The sequence below is a fragment of the Argopecten irradians genome, unplaced genomic scaffold, assembly GCF_041381155.1.
Source record: "Argopecten irradians isolate NY unplaced genomic scaffold, Ai_NY scaffold_0147, whole genome shotgun sequence".
Classification (NCBI taxonomy): Eukaryota; Metazoa; Mollusca; class Bivalvia; order Pectinida; family Pectinidae; genus Argopecten; species Argopecten irradians.
The window spans coordinates 4,353-16,487 of NW_027187614.1; the positions used below are offsets into that span (position 1 = coordinate 4,353).

The 12,135-nt window shown below is 31.0% G+C and overlaps 1 long non-coding RNA gene across 1 annotated transcript; it reads right to left on the reverse strand.

Annotated features, from left to right (window-relative positions):
- Window positions 1-404: 404 nt before the first annotated feature.
- On the reverse strand, window positions 405-10,740 carry LOC138311892 (uncharacterized). The gene is made up of 3 exons (XR_011206781.1): window positions 10,685-10,740; window positions 8,703-8,796; window positions 405-414 (listed from the first exon to the last, which is right to left on the reverse strand). It is a non-coding gene; the product is annotated as an uncharacterized lncRNA (long non-coding RNA).
- Window positions 10,741-12,135: the final 1,395 nt, after the last annotated feature.

Consider the following 12,135-nt stretch of genomic DNA (forward strand, 5'->3'; position numbering starts at 1 on the left):
ATAATAAATTTTCCTATTGAAAAAAAAAAAAACTAACACTTAACTTTTGTTTGCCTGAATATTTTTGTCTCTACATCTCTACTTCATGTCTGATTTCTATGATTCAAGTTTTAATCTGAGTTAGGACTAGGGAGAAATCCAAACTCTGCTGAGAAAGTCTTATCAGAAACTTAGGGGCCCTTGGTGGCCAGTTTGATTTGTATTGAATCACCTTTTAAATTGCGTGACTTCATAAAGACAACCACCATCTGTGGAAAAGTTTTTTTAAAATGTTTGCCCCAAGATGAGAGAAAACAACATTAGATGTATTTCACCTGTGTGTGTACTCTTAACTGTGGCAACACTGTCCATAATTATAGACACCAGAGTCATCATTGTCCTCTGTTAAATAAAGAAAATGGAAACCCGTATGGTCTGTCAAAGTAATACACATCCATTTAATGGGGTCTGTCAAATAATACATCTTCAACTTAGATGGTCGGTCAATTATGTTTTCATATTGATTGTTTAAGGGTCTGTATTGAAAGTCCATACAACTTTACTATATAAGTGTCTGTGAATATGATTGACAGCATTACTTATAATCATCGTCAATGGGTTGGGAATACTTAGATGGTCTGTCAAAATAATACACTTTACTTATAAGTATGTCTGTCAAATAATACACATTTCCTTATGAAAGGTCTGTCCAAATATTACACATAACTTTATTTTGCGTCTGACAAATAATACATAATTATTTAATGGTCTGTCACATAATACACATTACTTATATGGTCTAGTCAAGATCATAAGATACACATTACTTATAATGGTCTGTCAAATAATACATCATTACTTATAATGATTCTGTCAAATATATACACATTCCACTTAATGGTCTGTCAAATAATACAACATTTACATATAATGATCTGTCAAATTACACAAATAATGGTCACATTACACAGTTCTTAATGGTCTGTCAAATAATACACATTACTTAATGGTCGTGTGTCATAATAAATAAATATTACTTAATGTCTGGTCAAATAATACACATTACTTTTAATGGTCTGTCAAATATACCACATTACTTAATGGTCTGTCACATAATACACACTTAATTGGTCTGTCAAATAATTACACATTACATTAATGGTCTGTCTAATATAATACAAAGACATTACACATCACTTAATGGTCTGTCAAAATAATACATTACTTTAATTGGTCTACAAATAAATACAATCACTTAATGGTGCTGTCAAATAATTACACATTTACTTAATTGGTCTGTCAAATAATACACATCACTTAATGGTCTGTCAAATAAATAAATAATTACTTAATGGTCTGTCAAATAATACACATTACTTAATGGTCTGTCAAATAATAAACAACGGACTTTAATGGTCTGTCAAAATAGTATACACATTACTTAATGGTCAAATAACTACACATTCTTAATGTCTGTCAAATAATACACATTAATTATCAATCGGTCTGTCAAATAATACACATCACTTATTGGTTCTGTCAAATAATACACATTACTTAATGGTCTGTCAAATAATACATCAAATTACTCTTAATGGTCTGTCAAATAATACACATCACTTAATGTTCATTAGATCTTATAATGGTCTGTCAAATAATACACATTCACTTAAATGGGTCTGGTCTGTCAAATAATACACATTACTTAATTAGGTCTGTCAATGGTCTGGTAAATACACACTCACGTATAATGGGTCTGTCAAAATAATACACATTAACTTTAATGGTCTGTCATATAATACACTATTGACTTAAATGGTCTGTCAAATAATAGCGCTGTCACACACATTACTTATAATGGTCTGTCAAAAATAAATACACATCATGTTAATGGTCTGTCAAATAATACACATTCACCATAATGGTCTGTCAAGAAATACTAATACTAATGGTCTGTGAATAATACACATTACTTTTAATGGTCTGTCAAATAATACACATTACTTAATGGTCTGTCAAATAATACACATTACTTAATTTAATGGTCCTGTCAAATAATACACATTACTACATAATGGTCAATTGTCTGTCAAATAAAACACATTCACTTAATGGTCTGTCAAATTAATACACATTACTTAATGGTCTGTCAAATAATACACATCATTACTTAATGTCTGTCAAATAATACACATTACTTAATGGTCTGTCAAATAATACACATACTTAATGGTCTGTCAAATAATACACATCACTTAATGGTCTGTCAAATAATACACATTACTTAATGGTCTGTCAAATAATACACATTACTTATAATGGTCTGTTCAAATAATACACATCACTTAATGGTCTGTCAAATAATACACATTACTTAATGGTCTGTCAAATAATACACATCACTTAATGGTCTGTCAAATAATACACATCACTTAATGGTCTGTCAAAATAATGATTTACTGTCAGATCCAATAATACACATTACTTAATGGTCTGTCAAATAATACACATTCACTTAATGGTCTGTCAAATAATACACATTACTTAATGGTCTGTCAAATAATACATATTACTATAATGGTCTGTCAAATAATACACATTACTTAATGGTCTGTCAAATAATACACATTACTTAATGGTCTGTCAAATAATACACATACTTAATGGTCTGTCAAATAATACACATCACGTAACTGTCAAATAATACACATCACTTAATGGTCTGTCAAATAATACACATTACATTAATGGTCTGTCAAATAATACACATTACTTTATAATGGTCTGTCAAATAATACACATTACTTAATGGTCTGTCAAATAATACACATCACTTAATGGTCTGTCAAATAATACACATTACTTAATGGTCTGTCAAATAATACACATTACTTAATGGTCTGTCAAATAATACACATTACTTAATGGTCTGTCAAATAATACACATTACTTAATGGTCTGTCAAATAATACATATTAATTAATGGTCTGTCAAATAATACACATTACTTTAATGGTCTGTCAAATAATACACATTACTTAATGGTCTGTCAAATAATACACATCACTTAATGGTCTGTCAAATAATACACATATTACTTATAATGGTCTGTCAAATAATACACATTACTTAATGGTCTGTCAAATAATACACATTACTTAATGGTCTGTCAAATAATACACATTACTTAATGGTCTGTCAAATAATACACATCACTTAATGGTCTGTCAAATAATACACATCACTTAATGGTCTGTCAAATAATACACATTACTTAATGGTCTGTCAAATAATACACATTACTTAATGGTCTGTCAAATAATACACATCACTTAATGGTCTGTCAAATAAATACATATTACTTAATGGTCTGTCAAATAATACACATTACTTAATGGTCTGTCAAATAATACACATTACTTATAATGGTCTGTCAAATAATACACATCACTTAATGGTCTGTCAAATAATACACATTACTTAAAGGTCTGTCAAATAATACACATACACTTAATGGTCTGTCAAATAAATACACATCACTTATAATGGTCTGTCAAATAATACACATCACTTTAATGGTCTGTCAAAAATATCACATTACTTTTTAATGGTCTGTCAAATAATACACATCACTTAATGGTCTGTCAAATAATACACATCACTTAATGGTCCTGTCAAATAATACACATCACTTAATGGTCTGTCAAATAATACACATCACTTAATGGTCTGTCAAATAATACACATCACTTAATGGTCTGTCAAATAATACACATCACTTAATGGTCTGTCAAATAATACACATTTACTTTAATGGTCAGTCAAATAATAACACATATTACTTATAATGGTCTGTCAAATAATACACATCACTTAATGGTCTGTCAAATAATACACATTACTTAATGGTCTGTCAAATAATACACATCACTTAATGGTCTGTCAAATAATACACATCACTTAATGGTCTGTCAAATAATACACATTACTTAATGGTCTGTCAAATAATACACATTACTTATAATGGTCTGTCAAATAATACACATCACTTAATGGTCTGTCAAATAATACACATTACTTAATGGTCTGTCAAATAATACACATTACTTAATGGTCTGTCAAATAATACACATTACTTAATGGTCTGTCAAATAATACACATTACTTAATGGTCTGTCAAATAATACACATTACTTAATGGTCTGTCAAATAATACACATTACTTAATGGTCTGTCAAATAATACACATTACTTAATGGTCTGTCAAATAATACATATTACTTAATGGTCTGTCAAATAATACACATCACTTAATGGTCTGTCAAATAATACACATTACTTAATGGTCTGTCAAATAATACACATTACTTAATGGTCTGTCAAATAATACACATTACTTAATGGTCTGTCAAATAATACACATTACTTAATGGTCTGTCAAATAATACACATTACTTAATGGTCTGTCAAATAATACACATTACTTAATGGTCTGTCAAATAATACACATCACTTAATGGTCTGTCAAATAATACACATTACTTAATGGTCTGTCAAATAATACACATCACTTAATGGTCTGTCAAATAATACACATTACTTAATGGTCTGTCAAATAATACACATTACTTTAATGGTCTGTCAAATAATACACATCACTTAATGGTCTGTCAAATAATACACATCACTTAATGGTCTGTCAAATAATACACATCACTTAATGGTCTGTCAAATAATACACATCACTTAATGGTCTGTCAAATAATACACATTACTTTAATGGTCTGTCAAATAATACACATTACTTAATGGTCTGTCAAATAATATTACATCACTTAATGGTCTGTCAAATAATACACATTACTTAATGGTCTGTCAAATAATACACATTACTTTAATGGTCTGTCAAATAATACACATTACTTAATGGTCTGTCAAATAATACACATTACTTAATGGTCTGTCAAATAATACACATTACTTAATGGTCTGTCAAATAATACATATTACTTAATGGTCTGTCAAATAATACACATTACTTAATGGTCTGTCAAATAATACACATTACTTATAATGGTCTGTCAAATAATACACATCACTTAATGGTCTGTCAAATAATACACATTACTTAATGGTCTGTCAAATAATACACATTACTTAATGGTCTGTCAAATAATACACATCACTTAATGGTCTGTCAAATAATACACATCACTTAATGGTCTGTCAAATAATACACATCACTTAATGGTCTGTCAAATAATCCACATTACTTAATGGTCTGTCAAATAATACACATTACTTATAATGGTCTGTCAAATAATACACATTACTTAATGGTCTGTCAAATAATACACATTACTTAATGGTCTGTCAAATAATACACATCACTTAATGGTCTGTCAAATAATACACATTACTTAATGGTCTGTCAAATAATACACATTACTTAATGGTCTGTCAAATAATACACATCACTTAATGGTCTGTCAAATAATACACATTACTTAATGGTCTGTCAAATAATACACATCACTTAATGGTCTGTCAAATAATACACATTACTTAATGGTCTGTCAAATAATACATATTACTTATAATGGTCTGTCAAATAATACACATTACTTAATGGTCTGTCAAATAATACACATTACTTAATGGTCTGTCAAATAATACACATCACTTAATGGTCTGTCAAATAATACACATCACTTAATGGTCTGTCAAATAATACACATTACTTAATGGTCTGTCAAATAATACACATTACTTAATGGTCTGTCAAATAATACACATTACTTATAATGGTCTGTCAAATAATACACATTACTTAATGGTCTGTCAAATAATACACATTACTTTAATGGTCTGTCAAATAATACACATTACTTAATGGTCTGTCAAATAATACACATTACTTAATGGTCTGTCAAATAATACACATTACTTAATGGTCTGTCAAATAATACACATTACTTAATGGTCTGTCAAATAATACACATTACTTAATGGTCTGTCAAATAATACACATTACTTATAATGGTCTGTCAAATAATACACATCACTTAATGGTCTGTCAAATAATACACATTACTTAATGGTCTGTCAAATAATACACATTACTTAATGGTCTGTCAAATAATACATATTACTTAATGGTCTGTCAAATAATACACATTACTTAATGGTCTGTCAAATAATACACATTACTTAATGGTCTGTCAAATAATACACATTACTTAATGGTCTGTCAAATAATACACATTACTTAATGGTCTGTCAAATAATACACATTACTTATAATGGTCTGTCAAATAATACACATTACTTAATGGTCTGTCAAATAATACACATCACTTAATGGTCTGTCAAATAATACACATTACTTAATGGTCTGTCAAATAATACACATTACTTAATGGTCTGTCAAATAATACACATTACTTAATGGTCTGTCAAATAATACACATTACTTATAATGGTCTGTCAAATAATACACATCACTTTAATGGTCTGTCAAATAATACACATTACTTAATGGTCTGTCAAATAATACACATTACTTATAATGGTCTGTCAAATAATACACATTACTTATAATGGTCTGTCAAATAATACACATTACTTTAATGGTCTGTCAAATAATACACATTACTTAATGGTCTGTCAAATAATACACATTACTTAATGGTCTGTCAAATAATACACATTACTTAATGGTCTGTCAAATAATACACATTACTTATAATGGTCTGTCAAATAATACACATTACTTAATGGTCTGTCAAATAATACACATTACTTAATGGTCTGTCAAATAATACACATTACTTAATGGTCTGTCAAATAATACACATCACTAAATGGTCTGTCAAATAATACACATTACTTAATGGTCTGTCAAATAATACACATTACTTAATGGTCTGTCAAATAATACACATTACTTAATGGTCTGTCAAATAATACACATTACTTAATGGTCTGTCAAATAATACACATTACTTAATGGTCTGTCAAATAATACACATTACTTATAATGGTCTGTCAAAAATAATACACATTACTTAATGGTCTGTCAAATAATACACATTACTTAATGGTCTGTCAAATAATACACATTACTTAATGGTCTGTCAAATAATACACATTACTTAATGGTCTGTCAAATAATACACATTACTTAATGGTCTGTCAAATAATACACATTACTTAATGGTCTGTCAAATAATACACATTACTTAATGGTCTGTCAAATAATACACATTACTTAATGGTCTGTCAAATAATACACATTACTTAATGGTCTGTCAAATAATACACATTACTTAATGGTCTGTCAAATAATACACATTACTTAATGGTCTGTCAAATAATACACATTACTTAATGGTCTGTCAAATAATACACATTACTTAATGGTCTGTCAAATAATACACATTACTTATAATGGTCTGTCAAATAATACACATCACTTAATGGTCTGTCAAATAATACACATTACTTAATGGTCTGTCAAATAATACACATCACTTAATGGTCTGTCAAATAATACACATTACTTAATGGTCTGTCAAATAATACACATCACTTAATGGTCTGTCAAATAATACCACCATTTCACTTATGGTCTGTTAGTACACGGTACTTGAAGTAGTCTCGTTTCGACATAGATCAAAAACGTTATGAGATTTTCAAATACGATTTATCAATATCTATAGCATGTGGTCTGTAGCAAATTTTGTGAAAAAATTACATTTCTATTTTTAGTAGATTTTTTACACAGCGATTTTAAGAAATGGCCCATTTGGCGGCCATTTTGAAATTGTGTTTTTTTTTTGCTTTAAGTAGAGCCACCGTTTTCCGATTTTTTACTTAAATTATTTTTACTTAAATTATTTTCGCGCGTCAACATTTTCAGCTGTATCGAGTTAATTTTTGCTGTCAATCTTCACTGGGTTCATTTTAATTAAAATATTGAACATTAATGTGTGAAATGATACACTTTTATCACTTTATTTCTACATTTAATGGTAATTTGAGCACTTTTATTTTTTAGTTAAAAATATTGAAAAATAACAAATATTTAAATGGAGCAAAAAAGTAAGCACACACGGACCCCCCATTTTTCTGCCTGATTTAGAAAGAACAACCCTTTCCCTATTGATATGCAAACTACTGAGAAAAGTTTAATACCAGAACTTTTTCCATAAAGGGTTAAATTTGACAAAAAATGGCTGAAAATGGTGCTTTTTGGAGCTCAAAATGAAGGGGTAGGGGTAGCATATGTTGTTATTTCGAAAAAAAATATGACTCTTATTAATCATAACTGGTATATTTTCAATGAATACTACTTGAAAATAAATTCTACAAACATCCATACATATCAAAAACCTCATTAGGGAATTATGGCTTTAAATCCTAGTGTATGTGGTTAAAACGGCTAAATTCCAATAAAATCCACTATTTTGTCATTTTGGTATCTTTGAGTAACAAAAGCTCAAAAACGAGCACACGGACATATGTTTTTTCTTCCATTTCCTTTCATGGTATGAACTCCTATTTCCAAAAATCTATATGAGAAAAAAAGTTTAATACAAGAAAATTTTGACTTCTCAGAGGAGTACATCCTTAATGGTCTGTCAAATGTACTGATGAAGATGGCTAACGATGTTTTGTATGGGTCAGAGTCTATAATGGATGATGTTATAAGCTTGTCTTACCGATAAGGTCTGAGTCTGGAACCCTCCCTTCGCCGTGAACTATTGTCCGAGTCGTTAGGGGAGATAACTCCTCCACTACTGGATGGACTGCCATCTATAAAAAATCACAACATAACACAAATTAATGGAATAAGATGAGTGATGTTGAGGTGATCAAGTTGATGGTGTGGCCAAGCTGATAATGCTATGTGGCCAAGCTGACCAAGCTGTGTGGCCAAGCTGACCACGCTGTGTGACCAAGCTGACCACACTGTGTTGCAAAGCTGACCATGCTGTGTGGCCAAGCTGATCACGCTGCCTTATTACCCAGGGTCCACACCAGATAATGCTAGAGTCTCCAACAACCAACCCCTGTCACTCTCAGCTACGGTTCTGCTCAACATTTACAATGTCCTACAAATATTCATTTAATCAAAATATGCCCGATTCATTCCCATTTTGATTGAGTTACTTTTTAAATGTTTAAATTCATATGATATATTAGTCATTAAATCAGTAGGTAATGATAGTATTGTTTTGTAATGTCTAGTTTTTATAAAGATCTGAATATCAAATTGGGTCTCCTTCTCAGCCAATATAAGCCATCAATGTTTGGAATCAGAAAATTACCCACAGAGTAAGAAAATGTTTCATTACAATTACAATCTTATTGATTTATTGATACAGAGATGCAATTATCGCAGTATAATTTAGGATTAAAATATCATCGCACAATCATGTTCAAACCATTAATAAATTATGAGCACATAATTGTAAATTGGTTTCTTTACTGTCATGCTACGTACCCAAGTATTGTCTGAGTAGACACTAAAGTAAGGTGGTAAATCTGTACTGATATACTACCGAGGCTTTGATAACCAATAGCCAAATTGATCCCTTTTGACTCCACCTTTCAAACCCACTAGGGGACAACCCAACCATTTGTATAATTTTGAATCCCCACCCCATAAGGATGCAACCAATGCAATATGAGTGCTATACCATGCTTTCTATCAGAGGAGAAGGTGTTTATATGGAAATAACCAAATTGACCTCTTTAGCCCCACCCCTCAGCCCCCATCCTTGGGGTCAGCTCAACCATTCGTAAAGTCCAACCATTCACGTGGGTGAAGGCGGTATCGTATATAACCATCCATAACCATCCATATCTGGCTGAATCATTTTATAAGACGTAAACTGATCTCCCGATTACATAACCTAGATGTCAATATTATTAATCTTTATAATCTATAACAGTTTCTAGTGACAAATCAGTTTCTGAGTGATAAGGGATTGTATACCAGCATCTCATGGGGCAGTACGGCAGTAAAATCTAAAATTACAGAAATTAACACTCATTGTTAACAAACACACTCAAAAACCCACAGCAGACAAACGGAAGATTTTCATGATTAAAATAATGTTAATTTGAATTTTTCTGATTTATTTTCATATCTTTCACTCCCTAGAGTTTATTTCTTTTACAGGTATTACTAATTAAAATTTAATAACTACAAAGTTAAATGTGGTTACTCTACAGGTTCATGTGTACTAATGACTTCAGACATCGTAACAATAGACAATACTATATTAACTTTGCGGCTACTTAAAATTTCGCAATTTCTATTTCAAAACATCTTGGTGGAGATAAATTTTTGAGGTTTAAAACTGATTGGAGATCTCTATGAATTTAATTGTGCAAGAATTGTGGAAAACATCAATTCGCGGTGATAAACTTTTACAAAATTACCTTGATCGCTAAATTTACTAATTATATATTCATCCGAGCCAGCTCCAAATTGCATATGACAGTACTCAATCATTCAAAAAATAAAGTTGAGTAGCCTTTTGCTGAAATCTACAATGTTCATACTATCAATTCACCACTGACTGTAAATATTCAAGGGTTATGTGACATTATGATCTATTGATCACAATTATTCATTAATTGTAAAACTTTTTCATGCATTGGTCACACAGTTATTTGTTAGTACACACTCTACCTCTGTGGAGACGTCGATATCTCTTCTTTCTACGAGCTGGAAACATTGTAAGCAACAGCATGCAAAATATATCATATACATACATATAGTTATATCATATACATATAGTTATATCATATACATATAGTTTTATCCCGCCTCAGACAAGAATCTTGTATTCCTATTGGTTAAAATGACGTCACCTGATATCCAAGATAAAGTCATATCAGGTTAGTAGAAATTGTATCAGGTTTGGACGATAGAGTTATCGTTCTTTGCCCGTAATGTCATTAGCAACAAGATGGTGGTCAAGTAACATTTCGCGACGACGAAGAGATAGAACAAAATGTTTGAGTGATAGCGCTGATGACCACTTTCAAGGCAAACCAAAATCGGCAATACTTTTTTTGGATTGTTTAACAGAGATGGACCATGACATGTTTGAAGTCGTTTTGGTTTGGTTTGCATACATAATGCATTTTGCAGTTAAATAACTTCATTGAAAGATCTTCGACAGGATAAATTCGTTACAGTTTGTTAGTGATCTAATACGGAAAAATATTGGGTCTAAAACAAGAGGCCCATGGGCCTTAACGGTCATCTGACTCATGGAACAAAACAACAAAGTCACAGTATAAAGTATTGGTTAAGGATTAATATAAACAATACAAGGAACTCCTTAGTTGAATATGTAAATTTCTGAAAAATGTCATTTGTTGAACTAACTTGGTAGCCCTTCATCCAAATATGGTCGAAACCCATTCAAGGATTAATATAAGGAGGAGTCAGATTTTAAAGCCAAATTTCAGCAAAGCTCCCATTTTGGACCTTGGTCATACTATCCCCATGTGTCTTACCTTGGTCCTTTATAAAATATGATTGTCCTTACCTAAAGTACCCCCTTCTGAATCAATTAAAACCACTATAGACCAATTTTCATTGAGATCGGAGACTGAAACCTTAAAACAGGAAGTGGGCCAGCGACCATCTTGGAATATCAAAATCTTTACGAAAATGTTTGCATGTTGTTCGGCATCAATTAAAACCCCTATAGACCTATTTTCATTGAGATCGGAGACTGAAACCTTAAAACAGGAAGTTGGCCAGCGGCCATCTTGGAATACCAAAATCTTTACGAACATGTTTGCATGTTGTTCGGCATCAATTAAAACCCCTATAGACCAATTTTCATTGAGATCGGAGACTGAAACCTTAAAACAGGAAGTGGGCCAGCTAAAATTAAGAAAATTTGCCCTTTTGGGGCCCCACCCCTCAGTTCCTAGGGTTCGGACCAGACTCATTTATACAAAATATAATTGTGTTTCCCCAATGATGTTTCCCACCAAATATGGATAAAATTCATCCAAGGATGGAGGAGGAGTAGGATTTTTAAAGCCAAAATTAAGAAAATTTCCCCATTTGGGGCCCCACCCCTCAGCCTCTAGGGGTCGGACTAGGCTCATTTACATAAA